Source organism: Falco punctatus (assembly GCF_963210335.1).
Source record: "Falco punctatus genome assembly, chromosome: Z".
Classification (NCBI taxonomy): Eukaryota; Metazoa; Chordata; class Aves; order Falconiformes; family Falconidae; genus Falco; species Falco punctatus.
Window position 1 is genome coordinate 1,756,998 of NC_137586.1, and position 19,438 is coordinate 1,776,435.

General features: G+C 43.6%; 1 long non-coding RNA gene across 1 annotated transcript in view; it reads left to right on the forward strand.

Moving 5' to 3' along the window:
- The first annotated feature begins 7,043 nt into the window (after nucleotides 1–7,043).
- Nucleotides 7,044–19,438, forward strand: part of LOC308056482 — a 34,442-nt gene continuing 22,047 nt past the window's right edge. The window contains exon 1 of the long non-coding RNA XR_013924852.1: nucleotides 7,044–12,526. This is a non-coding gene — a long non-coding RNA (uncharacterized lncRNA). The remainder of the gene's footprint in view (nucleotides 12,527–19,438) is intronic.

A 19,438-nucleotide genomic window follows, 5' to 3' on the forward strand; every position in this document is an offset into this window, starting at 1 on the left:
AAGGTTACACCAAGGGCATTCAGAATGTGAAACTAAGTGCTGTAATATCCAATGCTTTGCAAGAATCTCTCCTGTAAATTCAGGATCTTGAACCTAGGAGAATTCCTCTCTGTTTCTGTAACAGAATGATCTGGTGATTTTTTCCCTCCCTGAACCTTTTTCCCAGTGTCCGTTTGCGTATTAAGCCTGTCATCTGAATTTGTCTGGGCAAGGTATTTAAATTAGTGCAGCGAAGCCAGAATCGATGTGTCTGTGCGCACGCCTCAAATTCCCACCCACTGTGCATACCGCTGTAGTGAAAGCAAGAACCTAGGAAGTTGAAGAGGAGGTAAGGGATTAACGATGCCCTTTTTTTCTGAAAATAGAGTTAATGCTGTGACGGAGCCTAGAGCACGTGAGCAACAACAATCAGGAATCTCGGTTTTGCACTGCGGGTCAGTATTTTGCAGCGGCTGCAGTCACAGCCACATCAGGTGGGAGGTAGCGTGTGATGCCGTGGCAATGGATGTGGTTTGAAACCTCAGGGAAATGACAAATTTGAAGTCTCCAGGAAAAAGTAACTATGAAATATTTGTGCACAGAAGCAAGCACTTCGTTTTGTTTAAATATCTTTGCCTAAGACTTGCATTTGAGGGGTGAACATATTGCAATGCGTAGAATGTTGGGTTGGCTGGTGGTGAAGTCCTCAGCTCTGCTCTTTGGCTTCTCTTCCCCAGCTGACAGTGGTTGCTTACACCAAGCCCTCGGCAGAGAGCAGAAGTCCCACCCAAGTCCATTTTAGCACTGGTGTGTGTGGATTACCCCCCTGGGGGTTTCTTTTTCTGAGCCTCTTCCAAGCACTGGGCAGAGGCACTTAGCCGTGGACGTGGCAAGGGATGAGTTCAGGTCACCGAACCAACCTGTCTGGGCTTGGTTTTTCTTTGCTCTGCTCAAGAACTGTCCACAAGCAACTCCCTTCCCAATGGTTAGAAAAAGGTCTGATAGGAGAGGGGGGTGTCTTCTATCCATGAGACGTGTGGCTATCGAATATATTGGTGGGATCTGCCTGAATAATCAAACTTTTTACTGAGCCATTCTGCTAAGGGTTTGCCCTGCTTTCTTTAAATTCCTTTTCAGTGTTAAAATAAAACAAAGAAAAACTGGTTAAAAAAAAATAAAAATAAGGAAAATGTTGCAGGCAATTTTGGAAGGGAGGAAAAGGGGAAGAGAGAAGGTAAGGAATAAACCCCTCCATCCCTGAAGTGACAAACTTTGGGTGGTTTTCCCAACTGGAAACGTTTTTTAGGTTATTTTTTTTCAAATGGCTTCAGTTGGCAGAATGGCTATACCTGGACAGGATTAATTCAGTGACGATGTCTGATATTAAATTTATTAATGAACACAGCATTCTCAATTCAGCTATATCTCCACAGAGGTCAAAAAAAGCTTTGGGGTTTCCTGTATTGAAAGATTTATCTGCTTTTCTTTGTTGCCTTACATCTATTAAAATTAACTGTAAGCAATTTCTTCTGTGTTATCCCAGTTTTTGTCAGACTCCAATCTCTTAAAAAAAAAATAATATTATTAGCATAATTGTTGCCGCTACATGACATGTCTATTTTTAAGCTGGTCTATGAAGGCTTTATAATTAAACTTTATCAAGAAATGCGAACAAATACGTAAGTTGCTACTAAACAGCCCTTCCATGAGATTTTTTTTTTTTTTTGATCCTCAATCTCTTTTCTTTGGTTGACCTACAAGAAAAAGAGAACAAAAGTTAATACCCTGAAAAGACTGTGGTCATTCTTTTAAACACAAAGAATAACATATATTGCTGCAGGGAAAGAGTAACGGTCTTGTCTCCCATTCTGGACAGTAATTCTATCCCTTATCTTTAATAATTAAGTTAAGAATAATACATTTACCTGTATAAACAGTTCCAAAAAGGGAAAATTATGACCTTACAGGGACATGAAGCCTGTTGGCAAGAGGCAGGGTGACAAGAAGGAGGAAGCCCCACAGAAGTCCCAGGGTTTGGTACTCAAGTCAAATCTGAATATTTGTGGTTTGAGGTGTCCCTGGGTATTTCTGGGCTCTGTGGCACCTGTGAGAAGCTTCATAGGTGAAGTGAGACTGCTGGGAGGAGGACAGGCACTAAGGATGCTCCCTGCAGCGAGTTGAGAGCAGTCACATTGCTGAAATCTTTCCCAGTACGCAACATTCCTCTCTGCAATGGGAGCACTGGTTCTCACCAAACAGGGCGGGGGCAGAATGCAGTAAGTGCTCTTGTACCTGGCTCTTTGCATCCCGAGCATGTTTCCAAAGGCAGTCTGGTCTGCAGAGACCATGTAAGCAGGACCTGTGGGTGGGTTTTTGGGGGAAACAGGTTGTGCTTCTCCTTCAGAGAAAGAAATGAGACCGCCAGTGACAGAAGAATTTATTTTCTAATGCAGATGCAAGCTGTGGTGGAGTCGTCCAGAGCCTTGAAATTGAAGAAATTTAATTTAGAGATTACAATAGAAGAGTTCAGAGGGAGAAGGTTGAAACATAGAGATAATGGGCGACTCGCAAGATGCCCTGCCTTTGTTCTGCATGTGGGAGGGTTATCAGGTGTTACGGTGCAGAGACGTGGAATTACTCAACCTTTAGACTTTAGACTCCACCTGAAAATTGCCTTTAATATCTCTGTCTGTATAACTGAGGCAGTTTTCTTTTCCTCCCCCCACCCCCGTTGCAGTACCCTTGCAGATGAGATCACTAATCCCTTACAGTCACTTTCTCAGCAGTTTTTGAAATGGCTGTAAGGTCATTAGGATACATTCAATTAAAGCTCCCAAGCAAAAGACAACAGTGGAATTTAGTAACAACAAGGGATGAACGTGGACAACAATACACACGTGCATTGCTGAAATCCTTTTCCTATGGTACCGTACACTGGTTGCACTGAAAGACAAGGGCATTGCAGAGAGTCTGGTTAGTGGGGCCCCGAGCTGCTGCAGAAGGTAACGATGTTGTTTGAGGTCTGTGCAAACCCTCTCCTCCGGAATGAATTTCCCCTCAGATGCATTGCAGGAGCAGCATGAGCAAGAGCTGTATTGATCAAGAGGCAGAGTTGTGGCTCTGCAACGGTTGTCCCTCAATTAAAACCCTGGCAAGGATTCAGCATGCTGGAAAGGGTGGGCGAGGGGGGAAAGCATGTCCCAGGAAAACCAGGGAGGGGGTGTGTGGGGATAACATCCCCACCTCCCTGCTGCCAGTTCTGGCCTGAAAGCAGGGCTCTTGGGAGCCTGAAAGTTTCTCTTGGGAGAGGCATCTGAGCGTTGTAACCTTTAATGTCACGCTTTTGTCATACCCTCTTGTCACATCTGATAACGAAAGGAAGCTATGTGATCTATAGCGTGCTGCTACAAGCAAGGTGGCATATAAATAAACCGCCTATCTGCCAATACAGTCCACTGCTGGAGGTAAGTGGAAGGGGTGAAGTGTTTTTAACGAGGAACATCCCATCAAAAGCAGCTAGCTTTCTCACAAGCTGTGCCTATCAATAAGTCACTTTTTCTACAGTTCTGAAAAATATCAGGCCCTAGTAAAGAAGATGGAAAAGGAGTAAATGTCATGGAAAATCTGCAGGGTGACATTGCCAAGTGCTCCTAGTAAGCAATGTTTGTCAGGATGACTGAGAGCCTTCACAAATAACAAAGACTCCAAGGGGTGAACTGGGTTTTTAGCAGCTCGTAGGGAGAAAATCACTTTCAGAGAGAAGAAAAGAAGCTGCTTTGGGTGGTATCAGAAGATGACCTTGTGTTTCAAGTTTCTATTAGGTATTGTAGATGATTAGGAGTTTTTTCATTGTTAGTTAACAACAGAGAGATTAAAAGGAGAAATATGTTGACGGTTCCATTAGTCAGAACGTGTGGGCTAGTGACTCTCCAGACATCAGACGTCCAACCTTCCTATCCTCAGCTATATGCTACGGGGATAAGATGTCTTTGGATGCCTTCAGAGGTACCTAACCTTCTCTACCGGCTTGACAGGTAATTTTAGGCACTTACGTTAGTAGGACATTTATGCAAGGCGCCTACATTTAGACTTAGGAGTGATTCGGTAGGGAAAAGGTAGGTGCTGGTCTTTGAAGGAAATCTTTCTGTTCTTCTGGCTTCCTATCTTTGTTTGGCAGCAGGCTACTTACAGAAGTGACATTAGCCCAGATGTAATTACTTGGTTAATGACGAACACTGGCCACCTTGCACCTCAGCCACTGCTTTTCATCCTAATATGCTTTCAGTGACCTTTGGCTAGTGCAAGTGGCCAAAAGATGAGTTTGTGGCTGAGTGACGCTTCTGTAAGAGCAAATGAGCAACATTTGCCTTCATGAGGAAGCATGGGCAGCATCATACAGACAGAAATGAAAAAGGTTATGAGACTGGAGGAAGGACAAGAATGATGCAAGAAAAAGGAGAGCTTCTTCTGGGACTAGAAGGGTGGGAGGATTCAGAAATCACCAGAACAGCCTTAAATTTTGACCTGAATTAAGCAAAGCCTGGTTTGCTTTTTGTGCATGAGCACTTGTCACCCAGAGGCAGACGTGGGTGATTTCAGTGCTTTTGTGTGCTGAGTGTACCCTGAAAAAGCCATCAGCGATTTTCAAAATAGGGGCATTGCACAGGGGGCAATCCCCTTGGAAAAACACAGAGCAGTGTGAGTCGGGCTTCCTTTGGGAATGGTCTGGGCTTCTGCATTGTTGACTATTCTTCGCTTTGCCCATCACCTTAATCTACTAAGATTTCTAGCGCCTACCCCAAAAGTGGCAAAAGAATATCAGTATCATTAGTTGGAAAATTAATTAACTGCTTATCATTACTATTTTTTTATGTGTTTGTAGAGACTAAAAGCTTGGATGAATCATGGAATCATTCTCCATCACGGTATATAAAGGTAAAGAAAAAAGGTGATGCTGTCATCAAGGGTTTCTAGTTTGGCTAATTCAAGTGTGCATTGTACCATATACGATTTTTCATTTGTGTTCTTGGTTGCTGGTCAATAACAGGCATTTAAAAGCCATAACACTCTTTAACCAACATTTAAGTTAATAAGAGTGATGAATGACCTTTTAATTGCATCTTTTGATTTCTGAATTTACAATGTAGAAGAAAATCTTCAAAGAAGCATGTCAACAAAAATGACATGCTTTTCTTCCAAAACATGACCTACGGCTATTTTTTACCTTTCGGAATTGTAGACATCTAAATGTGCACCCTTGGCTACTGTGTGCAATTGTAGAGCTACCCTCCTTGGGGAAGTCCATTACAGGATATTCCTAGGATAGCAACAAAATTGATGAATGGATGAGGTAGTTATTTATGATTCAAACATACAAGAAAATAAATATCTGCGTTGTACCTTGATTAAATGGTTTCTAAACAGTGTAAGTGCAGGATGATATTTTTCTAAAAGGAGGAATTGCAGGAAAATATATAGGTGATACTGCCTTCGGTGTAGCTTTTATAAAGACGATAAATGGGTCAAGTTCTAGGCTCTGTGTTATAAATGGAATGATGGTAAATTGAAAGGAGCACAGAGACAAACCACTAAAATTATTTGAGGCCAGAAATCGTGCCCTATGTGGAAAACTCTTCATTTTACAAGAAGTGGTCATAGGGTATAAAAACGCTATTCAGCAAAAAAAGTGTGAAATACCTAAAATGCACAGCTAGATAAATTCTAGTCAGAAATGAGGTACCAATTCTGAACTGAGGAACTGAGTTACCATCAAACCAAACTTCAATGATTGCAATGGCATGATCACCTCTTCAGCTTGAGCTTAGGTGCTTGCCTTGACATTTTGTCTCAGTGTTGACTTGGTGAAGAATGAACTAGATGAAATTACAGAGCCTGGGTTATTCAGAAAGTCCAGATTAAGTGAGCTGAGTCTCACTGTGAAGCAGTTGATATGTAAATGCCACTATTTGTTAAGAGGTGCTGGAGTAGGAAGGTGAAATGCCAAGTTTCTGGGCTCCCTTTGCTCTTGGTGAGGACACAAGCTCTTCCAAAGGGCACATTACTCCATCCTGTGACAGAAGAAGTGGTTGGCGTTGCTGCCTGGGGGCTTACACTCTACACTGATTATGGAAGAAGGTGTTAACTTTAAAAGGCTAGGAATAACTTAAAGATCTGACTAAATAAAAAATAAAAAAAATACTGTGTAGCATTGTCTCTCCAGAATGAGTCATGGATAATTTGTCTTTCAAAATAGGGGGGGAAAAAAAAAAAAAAGGTTGGCCAAAGAATAGTGGTTTATCCTATAAAAATATATATTTTGATTAGCAAGCCAGATTGTCATTTTTCTGGTATATAAGACCAGATATAAAGAAATTAAAATGTGATTGGTATGAAGATGATATAGGACATGCCTTATGAGAAAAAGGATCAAACCAAAGGACTGCTCACTTTAGAGAGGAGTGAGGTCAGTGTATGTGCAGCTTAAAGAAGTACTCAGGGAGTGGACCCCCCCAGAAGAAGCAGCAGGGAAGTGCCTGCATTCTCCATCCAGGCAGCTTAGCCTTGACATAGGTATGAAGGCGCTTCCAGGGAAGCCACAAGGAATTTGCACTTGAACGTGAAAGGCTGATGCTTACATAGAGTGCAGGTGTGTCACTTAGCCATTGAGAAAGTAGGTTTGGGTTGGTGTCCTGGATTTGCTAAGGTGTCTACTTTCTTCCAGAGATGTGGAGCCAAGGCCAGCAGAGGAGTTGCTGGGGTTTCACCCCAGCCGGCAGCTTAGCCCCAGGCAGCCACTCGCTCACTCCCCCTGGGTGGGATGGAGGAGAGAATCAGAAAGGTAAAAGTGAGAAAACTTGTGGGTTGAGATACAGACAGTTTAATAAGCAATGCAAAAGTTGTGCATGCATGCAAAGCAAAACCAGGAATTCATTTGCCGCTTCCCGTTGCAGGCAGGTTCAGGCATCCCCAAGTGAGCAGGGCTCCATCACACCTAATGGGGACTTGGGAAGACAAACACTATCACTCCTAATGTCATATGTGTCCCGTCCCGCCCCACCCCCCACCCCCCCCCCCCGCCTTCCTTCTTCTTCCCCCAGCTTTATATGCCGAGCATGATGCCGTATGGTATGGGATATCCCTTGGCTCAGTTGGGGTCAGCTGTTTGCAGCACAAATCCAAAACACAGCCCTGTCCCAGCTACTGTGAAGAAAATTAATTCTACTCCAGCCAAAACCAGCACAGGAGTGTCTCCAGCTCTCCATTTTGGGAGGGTGACCAGAACCTAATGTGTGCTGAACACTCACCATCAAGAGCAGCTGTGACCAGCATAGCAGCAATGAGAGCTTTGCGCATCAAAGCATCGTTTTCTCTCGGGCTGCAATCCAAAAACGCGGAACCTTCCATCTTTTCTGTGGCTGTTTTCCTATTGAAAAGCCAAGCTCTTTGTTCCACCCAGTGCCAGCCGCCACTGTGACCCCATCAAAACTCCAGTATTCTAATCTATTTCTTCTAAGACAATGCCTATAGAATAAGAAAATTATTTACTGAATCTTTTTCAGTGCTTCTTACGAATACCTGTGGGGGTCGACTTATTCTTCCTAAGCCTTCAGGTTTCCTGCTGTGCTGTAAAAATAATGTGCAAAATTTCACTTAAAACCATCCAACTGCTAAAGTTGTCCCAGCCATCCTCAGCACTGCAACATGCTTAATAACTCAGCTTACACGCCAGGACCGTTGCTGCCCCAGCCCCACAGCTCCGCTGCAGCCGTCCGCACCTCTGGCTCAGGGAAAGAGGCGGAGATGATGTTTTTTTCCAGCCCAGCCTGGAAAAACAAGGAAGGAGCTATCAGAAACATTCTGTCAGCCTTCTCTTTCACTGCACTTCTGTCAGTGTTGTGGTGGCATTTTCAGATCAAGAAAATGTCAGCTTGCTCTTTGTATCTCCTTGTCGTACCTGTCATCACCAGAGATGGTGAAGTCAGGTCCTGGTTGTTACGACGCTGGGATTTTCTTCCCATCTCTAGTTCAAAATAGCCTGAAAGTTATGACTTTCGGCACTTAGCAGAAACGCTTTTTGATAGATTGTTGCAAGTAAGTAGGAGGATTGGAAAAAATTTGAGTAAAAGGTTGTTTGGCAGAGTGCACTTGTGTTTAAGTGCTCCCCGGGATATGGTGTGATAAGAAATTCTGGTCGCACTGAAGATTATAGCAATTTTGTCATTGAATCCTAAGGAGGATTGGTTTAAAATCAATTTTAAATCAAGATTTAAATAGCTACATTTATTTTTCTAAACACACTGAGAAATTTCACTTTATTCTCTTAACTTCAGCTACCCGAGCAGTGTGTTGATTGCGTGCAGGAGTATTAACTTCATTAGGAGGAGGAAGGACGAACAAGAAAAACTTGTTTAGCTGTAGAGCTCTCTAAGCTGGAGGGCAATTTAGAGAAACACACAGCAATAATTGTGAGCAAATCTAGTGTGGAAATTAGAAGGTTGCCGTTGACAGGGTAAATGTCGGGAACAGCTTTCTGGAAACAGATTAAAGACAGGAAACTGGACTTTGGTGTTTTATAAATGTTTTTATATGATGTGGCTGCTCTTGCCAGTCCCTTGGAGACAGGATCTGCTTCGTTCAGGACCAGTTTGGCATTCAGCATGGAGCAGTGTGAGCCATTGCCCGAGAGGATAACATGTTCCAGCTGGTTTCTGAAGGTCCCTGAAAGACAAGAGGAAAGTTTCCAAATGGTCTATTCAGGCTAGATGACAAGAACAGATCCTCCTTCTGGTTTCTATCATTTGACCGACCTTGTCTCCTAGGTAAACATTTATTTTCTCCTGTCGCTGAGCTAGTATTTCCCCCTTCCTAAACTGCTGTTCTTCTCTGGAGGCTTCTCTTCCTCCATCATGTTAGTGACAGTGAAAGGATCTGGTCTTGCTGGAGGATATCCTAATATCTTTGATGGCAATTAATAAATTGTGATTAAATGATAGCTGTAAATTAAGTTACAAAATACATGCCATTTCAGGTCTCTCTTTTGTTATACGTGCTGGACCATCCTCAGCTAAATGATTTAGAATCAGGGCTGGGTCCTTATTAGTTTAAATCCAGTTTTTACAAGGCACTGCCATGGCTTAAACTTTAAAGAAAAGCATTTTTGTAACTGGTTTTCCTCATTGCTATCTACTACTACTACTACAAAAAAAACCCAACAAACCAACAAAAAAACCAACACCCAACCCCCCCCCCAAAATAAAAGACCAAACCACCACGTACCAAGCAAACTTGGAACAAAATGACAGGAATGTGTGTATTGTCAGGAGGAACATCATTCAACAGAGGTTTTTGAAAAGGATGCCGGCACAAACTTATAGCAATGAATAGGATGGTCCGAATCATGAGATTGCTGATAAAAACCCCATGGCAGCTTGAAACCTCATTTAGTGAACAATGCACTCTTAGACGGCAGCAAGCTAGCTTACAGGTCGGGGGATTTAAAATGAGTCCGAAAGCTTTGAAAGAAAACCTGGAATTCTTCTGACTGGGGTTTGTTGGAGTTGTTACAGCCTATTTCCCACACAATAGCCAAATGGCCCCTTTACGCCATCTGCCAGGGTGCTGGAGGGAGAAGTGAAAACCCAAAGCTTTCGTTCCCTTTCTGTCTTCCTAAACACAACTCGCATTTGTCAGACAACAGCCAGCAGTATCGACCAAGGGCTTGACAGCTACTGGGCAAAGCAGGCTGCATCTCCATCACCCTGCTTTACCCCTGAGGTAGCAGCCGCATGCCGACCATGTTGAGCTTTACGCACCTTAGCCTGCCATGGGGAGAAGTAAAGCACTGTCGATCCCAGCCAGATTTTCTAATTAACCTTTCTCATTGGATAACTTTGACTGTTGACTGCCTTTCCTTCAACTGGGTAGGTCACACAGCCGTTATTTAAAGCCTTTTATGTGGCAGGATGACTCCAGAGCCATCTAGACCTGTGGGAGGGCAGGTCTCCCTTGCCAGGAGATCGAGGTGTCCCCTTGGAGATGGGACAGTGGCATTTATCTCCGAATGTGGTTGCTCTGGGGTAAAATAAGACGAGGGCCAGGATATACTGATGCTCACTCCTAAAGGAATAAGAATATAAAATACCCCCACCCGCCCCCAGTAACTATAGAGCAGCGCCTGCATTGATGAGAGCGTGCTCTGGTTCTGTAATAGCCGTTCTGCTGGCAGGAGAGGGGAAGATACTGCTTGGCAATATTTTTGACATTTTTGACGAAAAAAAAAATATTTTGAAATATCTTTGACAGGCAACCTGTCAAAACCAAGGGATATCTTTGTCCCTTTTAATCAGAGATCCAAATACATTTTTCACTGAAGAAACTAACAGACAGATAACACGTTTATACGGGTGTACTTTACAGCTGGAGAGAAGCAGGCATTAATTTTTTTATTATTTCTTAAAGCAAAGCAGTACTGCAGCCTACCAAAAAAAGCCCATAAAGTTCTGCTGAAAACCTCTCCAATTCTGATCAGATGAATCCTGCACAGCTGTTCGGCCGGCTGCTCAGGAATTAACTTTGTCTCTGTTCATTATGCATTATTCCATGCAGCTCTGATGTCTCAGAGAGACTATAGAAGGGAACAACTGGTTTTGTTATAATTTTTTCCCCAAAAAAATCTAGGATTAAACAGAGTACAGTGCTACAGCTTGGGCCACACATAGATGGAGAAGTATGGACATGCATATGTAGATAGATGAAGGCAGTGGTGCTACTTGGGGGTGGCAGCTCTTCACTGAAGGCTCATGAAGCACTTTTTACCGGTATGTTCTAATTTGTCTGTTATAGAGTTGTGTCTATAGATCTATATATCCCTAGGGGGATTCCCCCCCACCCCCTGCCCTATTTTTTTTTTTTTTTTTTTAGAACAATGAAGAGAGTCTTTATTCACATTTGCACAGAGCTGAACTTTCTAGATTTCTGTCTTCTTTCCTCACTCCCGGTCCTCCTGCAGAAAGCATCGTCACACCCCTCGCCGCCAGCCAGCCACGCTTTTGGCAGGCTGCAGCGTCTGCTCAGGTGCACGCCATGCAGTTACACTGCCCGTGGCTTAGCAAAAAAGGGTGTAAAACAAGGTACCTGATGGGGAATTTTGCCAGTGCATCGCCAGCATCACCACAAAACACGGCTGTGTAGGTACTGACGAGGATAAAATCGTTGGGACTGTTCTTGTCTAAACCTGAGATAGTGAATGCAGGTTTAGACACATGAGGAATTGTGGCTGGAAGAATAATTTCCAGAAAGTTGTGACGGCCAGAGGAGAGGTTTAGAAGGAAATTGCTGTCTCAGCCTGTGCTTGATGGCAACAACTTAGTGACAGAGAAGGGACGTTACATTCGAGGCGGCTCCATAGGAACAGCATATTCTTTGTGCAAGAGGAAGATTGGAGTGTGTTATTTTGAGATCTCAGCTTGTTAGAACGGAGTTCTTTTTAGGCTCAAATTAGAGATGATCTATAGGGAAAAAAACCCAAAACAGTTTTATTGCAAGAAGTAAATGGGGAGAAAGTAATAAAATTTGTGTGGTTAATGTCACATTTCTTACAGCCAGTATGAACTTTGAGAAAACCGACAGGTTATTGACACAGTGTGGGGGTTTAGTGGTTGATACTCTGTTTCCGTCACAGATGCATTTTCTGTCTAAAACTAAATTTTGATTCACCTGAAATTGATTGGATTTTTCAACCAGTTTAGGAAAAAGAAACTCTTACTTTGTAAATAGAAGAGCAAAGACAATAATCCCAGTCCAATTGGTTTGGGTTTACCTACTGCTGCCTTGGTAACCAGAGCCAAGATGGTTTTAGCAGTTTCTTATGCTCTATTTCTAAATCTTTATGCTTAGCCTCAGCAGCATGGCCCACCATAATGATGATAAAACCTCTAACTGACTTCTGCAGGTCTCTGGAGGCCAGTGGGAGGTCAGCGCTTCGAGATGAAGCCAGAAGGTGAAGGTTGGAGCAACTGTGGAGCAACCTGGGCTGTATCAGCCAGAGCAGAGCCAGCATGTCGAGGAGAGGAGTGCTTCCTTCTCTGGTGGACACTTATGAAGCTGCATCTGAGGTGATGTTTCCAGTTTGGGTTTCCCATCAAAAGGGAGACACTGGCATCCAAGAGTGAGCCCAGTGAAGACCATGGAGGTGGTTGGGTGGCTGGAGCATATGACCTAGGACAGGGGTCCTCAAACTACAGCCCACGGGCCGGATACAGCCCCCCAGGGTCCTCAATCCGGCCCCCGGTATTTACAGAACTCCCTGACCCTCCCTCCCCCGCCGGGGTTTGGGGGGGGAACCAAGCAGCCGCAGATGAATTCCTGCCACTTCATCCATGCACCAGCCCCCTGTTTAATAAGTTTGAGGAACCCTGACCTAGGAGAAGAGGCTGAGATGACTATGTTGGCTCAGCTTGGAGGACAGAAGGCTTGGGCAGATGTCCTGGCTATCTACAACTACCTGATGGGAGGACATGGCGACAACGGAACCAAACCCTTCTCAGAGGTGAGTGGCTACAGGGTGGGAGGCAATGGACACAAGCTGGCACACAGAGAATCATTAGATATTAGGAATAAATGTTTTACCATGAGGGTGACCAAACAGTGGAAGAGCTTGCCCATGGAGCCTGGATGGGCCATGGCCCTGAGCAGGACTGGATGACCTCCAGGTGCGCCTTCCAGCCCAAACTGCTCTACCATTCTCTTTCAGAAGGCCTCATGGTGAAAGTCCTCCTCTACTGCAAAGTGAATATAAGAAGGTGTTTGGAACATCCTTCAGAAGAAAGATGCGTTTATTGACCTTAAGGCTGGAAATTATCCACATTCTTGGATTTAAAAAGAAATAGTATCCGCTGAAGGAGAGAAGCTGTCATTTAGGTATTAAGCACAGTGGTATGTGGAGAAGATCTTTTGGTTTGAAAAGACAATGTTTTTTGCATTTCCCAGCACATCTTGTATTTCTGCTTTGGAAGGATAGCAGATAACATTTATTTGGTAGACAGATTTCGACTTGGTCTGAAATTTGAACTGGAACCTTACTGAAAACCAAAAAAAGATATTTCTTGTGAACAGAATCTTTACCCTTTCAGCCAGTTAACCCAGCCTGGTTCAGCATCTTGTGTTATGGTGATGGAAGGCGACACAGGCTGTGACCCCAAACCATTGCACTCGATGTGAACTGGGCTGCTTGCAGGCAGCATGGCAGCGGTCCAAAAGTGAATCATTACACGCAACATCTGCTTAACTGTTCACACGACAGTTCTTTTTTTAATTCAGAATCAGTGAACCAGCCTTTTATCCGCTGACTAGTCTGATGCTGCAGAACAATGGCTGTGCCGCTGCTGCTTCCTACTGCTGCTGACTTCATTGATGTTAAATATAACAAAACAGATTGGCAGATAATTCCTCACCACCTTGGCTGGTGTACACCTACTGGATGCTGCTTTGACTGATGTTCAGGCTTCCATCTACAGGGAAGCCCGCTAGCACTACATCCTTCATTACAGACAAGTTGCTGAGCAACGACAGAAAAAAAAGTCTTTAAATACTAGTTGCTATATTTAAAACTGGTGTTTTGGAGTTCAGTGCAGAATGAAACCTGTGTGGTGGTGTAGGCTCTGGCATCTGGAAGAATGGCCTCATGGCAAATCTGCATACAACATGAAGGTCAGGCTAAATCTGATGAAGGGCTTGGGAAGGAGCGTTTTAAGGCATCCTGTATCCCAAACAGCCCTAGAATAGCTGCTGCCACTCCCTGCAGGTGGCCAAACATCAGGGCTGCCTTACCTTTTCCCTCATCTGAAGTTTTCTCCCTGTTCCCAAAGCTGTGAACACGTTCAGCTTGAACCGACGCACGGAAAAATAACAGGGCTTTACCCTCGGTGCTCAGGGATGCAGTGTGTCAGGCTTCTCACGGTATGCACAGGGAAAGCCAAAAGATTGTAAGCCCCGTGTAAAAGGATGTAGACCCTCTTTCCATGGAGTCTTGGATGACCATCAGAGGAGGTGGGGGAAGACAGATGTTCAACCCCCAATTCACCTTTTTTACAGAGAGCTGCTCCTGGGAGGAACTCAGAACACCACACAGAGGTATCGACGCAGGTTCAGGGTGGGTGGGAGCGTGGTCTGAGCCCCTCCTCTGGTGCTAAAGCAAAGTACCATGTAGCAGGAGGCCACTCCAGCAAGGGGTAGACAAAGGAGCTGGAACTTTATGCCTGAAAATTACAACTCCTCAAAAAAAAGGATCCCTGGCCCCTGGTCCCTGCCATCAGGCTTATGTTTTCCAGGAGTCAATCCTTGGAAAAGAAAGGTGTAGACTGACCTCGGCCAGACTGTTCTCCCTTCTGCTCTCTGCCAGGCTCAGGAGTCTCCAGGTTTTTTAGTCTCCAGGTTTTTTAGTCTCCAGTTTTTTTCCTGCATAAGGGGTTAGCTTTTGAGACAAGAAGAGGGTGATGCCCCCCCTGAGCATCCTGGGGGGTCACATTTCTGTTTGGAGGCTCCCAGGTTTCCTTGCATATTGTGTAGGAAGCTGAGTTGCCTACCACAGGATTTGGTTTCTACTCAAGGGGCCGAGCATTTCAAAGTTATTAAAAAAGATCTGTTCTTGTTGTATGCCAAACGGTCTGGCAGCTGAAGGTCCGTGGAGATACTTGGTGAAGGGGCTGTGCTCTGCAGTAAACCTCTCGCTTCCCTGCACCATCCCATGGTGCGTGTGTATAGTAAACAACTGTGACAACAAGGACGCTTAACGGGGGAAATTATCCCTGCAGGGCATTGAAAATTGCATGGGAACTCCCACTTCTGTGCTGTATTTTGCAGTAGGGGACCATTATGCATTCCCTTGTATCACGCTGATTATTATTCTGGACTATTATACTATGCTGAGTTTAAGTTTAAGATTCAGCTGAGAAGCCTTAATATTATTTAGGCAGATTACTCAATTTCATCCTCTTTAAAAAAAAAAAAAAGAAAAGAAAATAGTGCAGAGCATATATCCTAGAACCCTGAGACTAAATTCATATGAGTACAGCAGAGGCAGCTAAACAAAAAAAATACAATTTTTTAGTGTTTGTACTCGTGTGTGACTTTAGGATGAAAGGAGACTTCCTTAAAAAGGAAAGAGACTTTAAGGAAACTTCTTTAAAAGCTTACGTGGTACTGAATTTTAAATATTTAGGCTTGACATTAACTAGAATTCCAGTGGCCACGAATCTACAGATTCTTCATGCCAAGGAATCAATGCTCTTCTACACTATCTAAGGAGAGAAGCCAATATACTTAATGGGAATTAACTCAAGTGTTAAAATGATTTCCCTGCTCATGCCTGAGCATAGCGATGGTGGAGCTGATGAAGTTTTTGGTTGTGTGCAGACTTCAGACTCTCTCCCAGATCAGACAAGCTCCGTTGCCAGTTGGGAAGGTACTGTAAAAACACCAGCAGCAAGGCTGTAACCTGTGTCTAACTTCATGTCCTTCCCCACGGAGGGGTCTCCCTGGCAGTCCCCGAGGAAGCAGTAAAGGCAGGTTCTGCCTCCACACTGGAGCTGGTGCAAGGGGACAAGGGCTTTATGGGAGCAGGGGTTTATCTTGCACATGTAACGCTTGATCCAAAGCCAGCTAAATGCAGAGGAATGTCATTAAACTTGGAATTACAGCCCCGTGAATGCAGTTCTTACGCAGAACTGCGCTTTTCCTGGTTTCTCAGTGAAATTAGGCGTAGGCAATGACGCAGGTTGAGAGACCCACTGCCTGCCCGACACGCTTGAGGCATGGACCAGTGTCAACCAAATGCACCAGAAGGATGGAAGTTTCAAAGACAAGAAGTTTGGCAAAGACTTGTGTTTTAGCAGCAAAGGATTAGTGCTTCTGCTTAGGGGAAAAGTGAGTTGGTTGAGAAACTCTCTTCCCCTGGTCTGCAAACCAGGTAAGGGAGCATACACCCAGGCACCCAGGGCTGAGGGTACCTGAGGGACAGCAGGAGCCATCCCGGGAACCATCAGCTTCATTTTCCAGTTGGGTGAGGAACAAGGTCTTCATTTAGAAACAGTGTCGCACCTCTGCAAATGCCACAGCTAAGTGCCTTAGCTTACTAGTCTGTTCCAAAATTTAAAAGAAAACTGTCTCTGTGGAGTTTGTAGTGGGTTTAAACGTGATTTGGTAAACAAGTAAATGAAGATTCAATGGCATTTCTCGCAGGAGGTGTAAACACTACGAGCTAAAGACTTTTACTAAACTAACTAGCACTGAACCAGCATGATCAGCAGGTTAAGGTCACAATTGATGCAGTAAGTTAAGGAATTTACAACGAAATTGGGTTGCCAATTAATCAGATAGGCATGATCTTAAAGACACAAATCAAATGATGAGATTACTACAGGAAATTTGTGAATATCTCCTGCAGCTGCTGACTGTAGTAAAGTCAAAAATGAATAGTTTTACTCAGTGACCTCGTAACCAATATATCAAGTCCTCTGGGTTCCTGTAGTTAGCAGGTGTAAGGCTGGCTTCTTTCCCAGGTGCAGCAGTGCTTTCAGGAGCTCTGGGATTGATTTCTGATCCTACACTGCTTTGCCAAGTGTTATCGGCTAAGTAATTCCACCTCTCTGACCCACATTTTTTCGTGTGAAAACTGGAATAACGATAATAACAATACTGATCTCTGTTATGAAGTGTTTGGATCTGAGCGATAAAAAGCATTACAAAGAGATCTGTTGTTACCCCATAAACAATGAATAGTAACTTAGTGAACAGGAGAACACTGTTGGCTAAGATGCACTAAATCTGGAAGCACCCACGGTTCCTACAATCCGTACTGTAAATTTGGGGCTAGTAATTCCAGAAAAACAGCTGCAGTTTTATACTGAGAGACAGTTTCACAGGAGGATGCTCCTTCTCAGCAAGTTGTGTGGTAGATGTTTTGGGTTCTGAGTTTCACAGAAGAAAGAAGCAGGTGTGCATTTAGTAAAGGTTAAAGCAAAAAACCCCAAACTTCTCGAAAAACGCTTCCATGAACATGGTGAGCTTTTGAAACAGTTTTTGCTAACTTTCCATTATACTTGGTGTTCTGTCCTTGGCAAATTTTCCAACACTTGCTGGAAGCTCAGTATTGGTCTTTCGGAAACTGTCTCCCTCTATTTGATTTAAATAGAGCTGCACCTCATTGCTCATTGCAGTTGCAAGCTCGCTTGTTAAAGTTCATGAGATAGCTGCCATTTGTCAAGAGCTTTGCTCTTCATCCTGGTCCTGCATGTGCTCATAAGGCTTATGATAGAAATAAAAAAAAACCCTTAAATTACCCAAATTACAGGACCAAGGGCCAGGAAATTATTAAGCAAGCTGTTCTGTTGATTAATGGGAAACAAAAGGATACTTGTCACAATCAGATAGGTCAGCTGATGGGCAGGAAAGATATGGGGATGGTTCAGCAAGCTGAAGTTATCAAAGATTTGATGTACCCTTTATCACGGTTAATTGGACAGTCTGCAGGTAAGTAAGAGATGACCTTTGTGAGATCCTTCCTACACTGAAACTAAGAGAAGCACGTTTAGTATTTCTTCACATAGTTTCTACACACAGCAGTGATTACAAGAGATGCTTAAACCGTACTATAGTAGGTTTTAAATCCTGAAGTTTTTCCAATGAAGTAGGCATAGACTGTCAAGCTGAAAGGAATGGTCTACGCTGAAGCAACTCCAGGCAGGTTTGTCATTTCCCTGCACCTTCAGATTGCGCTCTCCAAAGCCAAAGTCAACCAATATGACATGCTTAAAGTCACCTTTCAAACAGCTACATATATGCTACCAGCCGTGCATGTTTTCTCCTTATTTATTCAATGCAACGTCTAGTTTTGAAAACATTGTCAGTGTTGGTGGCAGATAATTATGCTTTTATTTTTCATGCTAAGTGTGCTTCTGTGGATTTTCTGTATCTGCAGAGAAGTAGTGGAAAATGGGTGGAGGAGAGAAGAGCAAAATAAGTTAAAGCACCACCTTCTTTGAGCTCTGGCTTTCCCGTTTTTCTATTTTTTTTTCCACCAAAGTGCAGAAATTGGGGGTGGAATGTTCAAATCCATTAACTGTAGCCCTGCTTCTTCCAACAAAACGAAATACTTTCAAGGCAGTAAAAACAAACTGCTAAACATAGCCAGTTAAAAGAATTGAATTGATCATTAAGACTTTAATCTAGGGTTTTTACAGCAGCATATACTTTCTGTAGTGTAACTTGGGCTGCAGTCTTGGTTGGAGATACTGTAGATTAATGCTGAACAAGGGACTCTCTACATTACCATGTCCTGAAGGAAAAGGAAATTAGGATCTCTGCAAATTTTCCTAAGCTGAAAGCCAAGATGGTAAGGGAAAACGATGAAAAAGTTCATAGTTTAGGCAGCAAAATCTAATTAACTGAAAACCTCATCTCTCAAGTACTCATGCAGCTTCAAGATGATTCAAGGGCACTACTGCTGTTGAGTGTCAATGGGAACACATCTGACAAAAAAAAAAAAAAAAAATAGATCCAAGAAGTGGTAGTGCCAAGTCTTTCTCCCAAGGAAGAGGATTTAGGCTGGTGTTCTGCTAAGGAAATATGGATGCCAAAGTTCTCTGTAGGGATAAAGAGGATGAGCTTGTGGAAAGCCTCCAGTAAGGAAATTTCCAGTTCTGAAAAAGAATATGTAACTGTCATAACTTTGACCAGAGCAATTGAGGCAGATGTTTCCTTCTTGAATGCTCTTGAATGAAAATGGTTCGGTCCTTTAGATTTTATTTCGGGGTGATCGGGGCCTGAAGCACTATCTCAGGCTTTGAGATAACTTGAGAGGAAAACACAACGTTGTAGATAAAGGAAAAGAAGGTTCTGCATTTTAGACAGCAAAGCTCAGATTCTTTCCCTTGGAAATGATATACATTCAGAGAGCCAGCATCACCATACAGCGCCCAAGGCTCTGTATTTCCACCCTACAGTAATGCTGTGAGAGGGAGGAGATGTTGGCGATGCGAAGGCATACTAAACTTTCGTGCAGACCAGAGTCCTACAACAGCAGAAAATGCCATTTCTTTCTAATTTTAGCCTTTCCCTGACTGCAGAATGGGTTATCAATGCCAGAGGAGGGAGAGGTCTGGGGAAGAGGAGACTCCTTGCCATCACAAGGAAAATGAGCCCAGGCTTTGAACTTCAGGGTGGAGAACACCCTGGAGAACAGGGTGGAGAGGGCATTGCAGGGCCTGTAAGAGTTGGCCACCACCCAGCAAGTGCTTTGTTTTGAACTAAGGACATGGAGTTGGAGGAAAGATTGGGAAATAGGGGCTCCATTAGGCAATTCAAATCCTTGTCAAGCTCCCATTAGCGTGAGATTCTGCTAAGAAAACTGTTGGAAAAGTCCATGGTTTGGAACAAATCTTGGATAAAACCTGGTTTCTTGTAG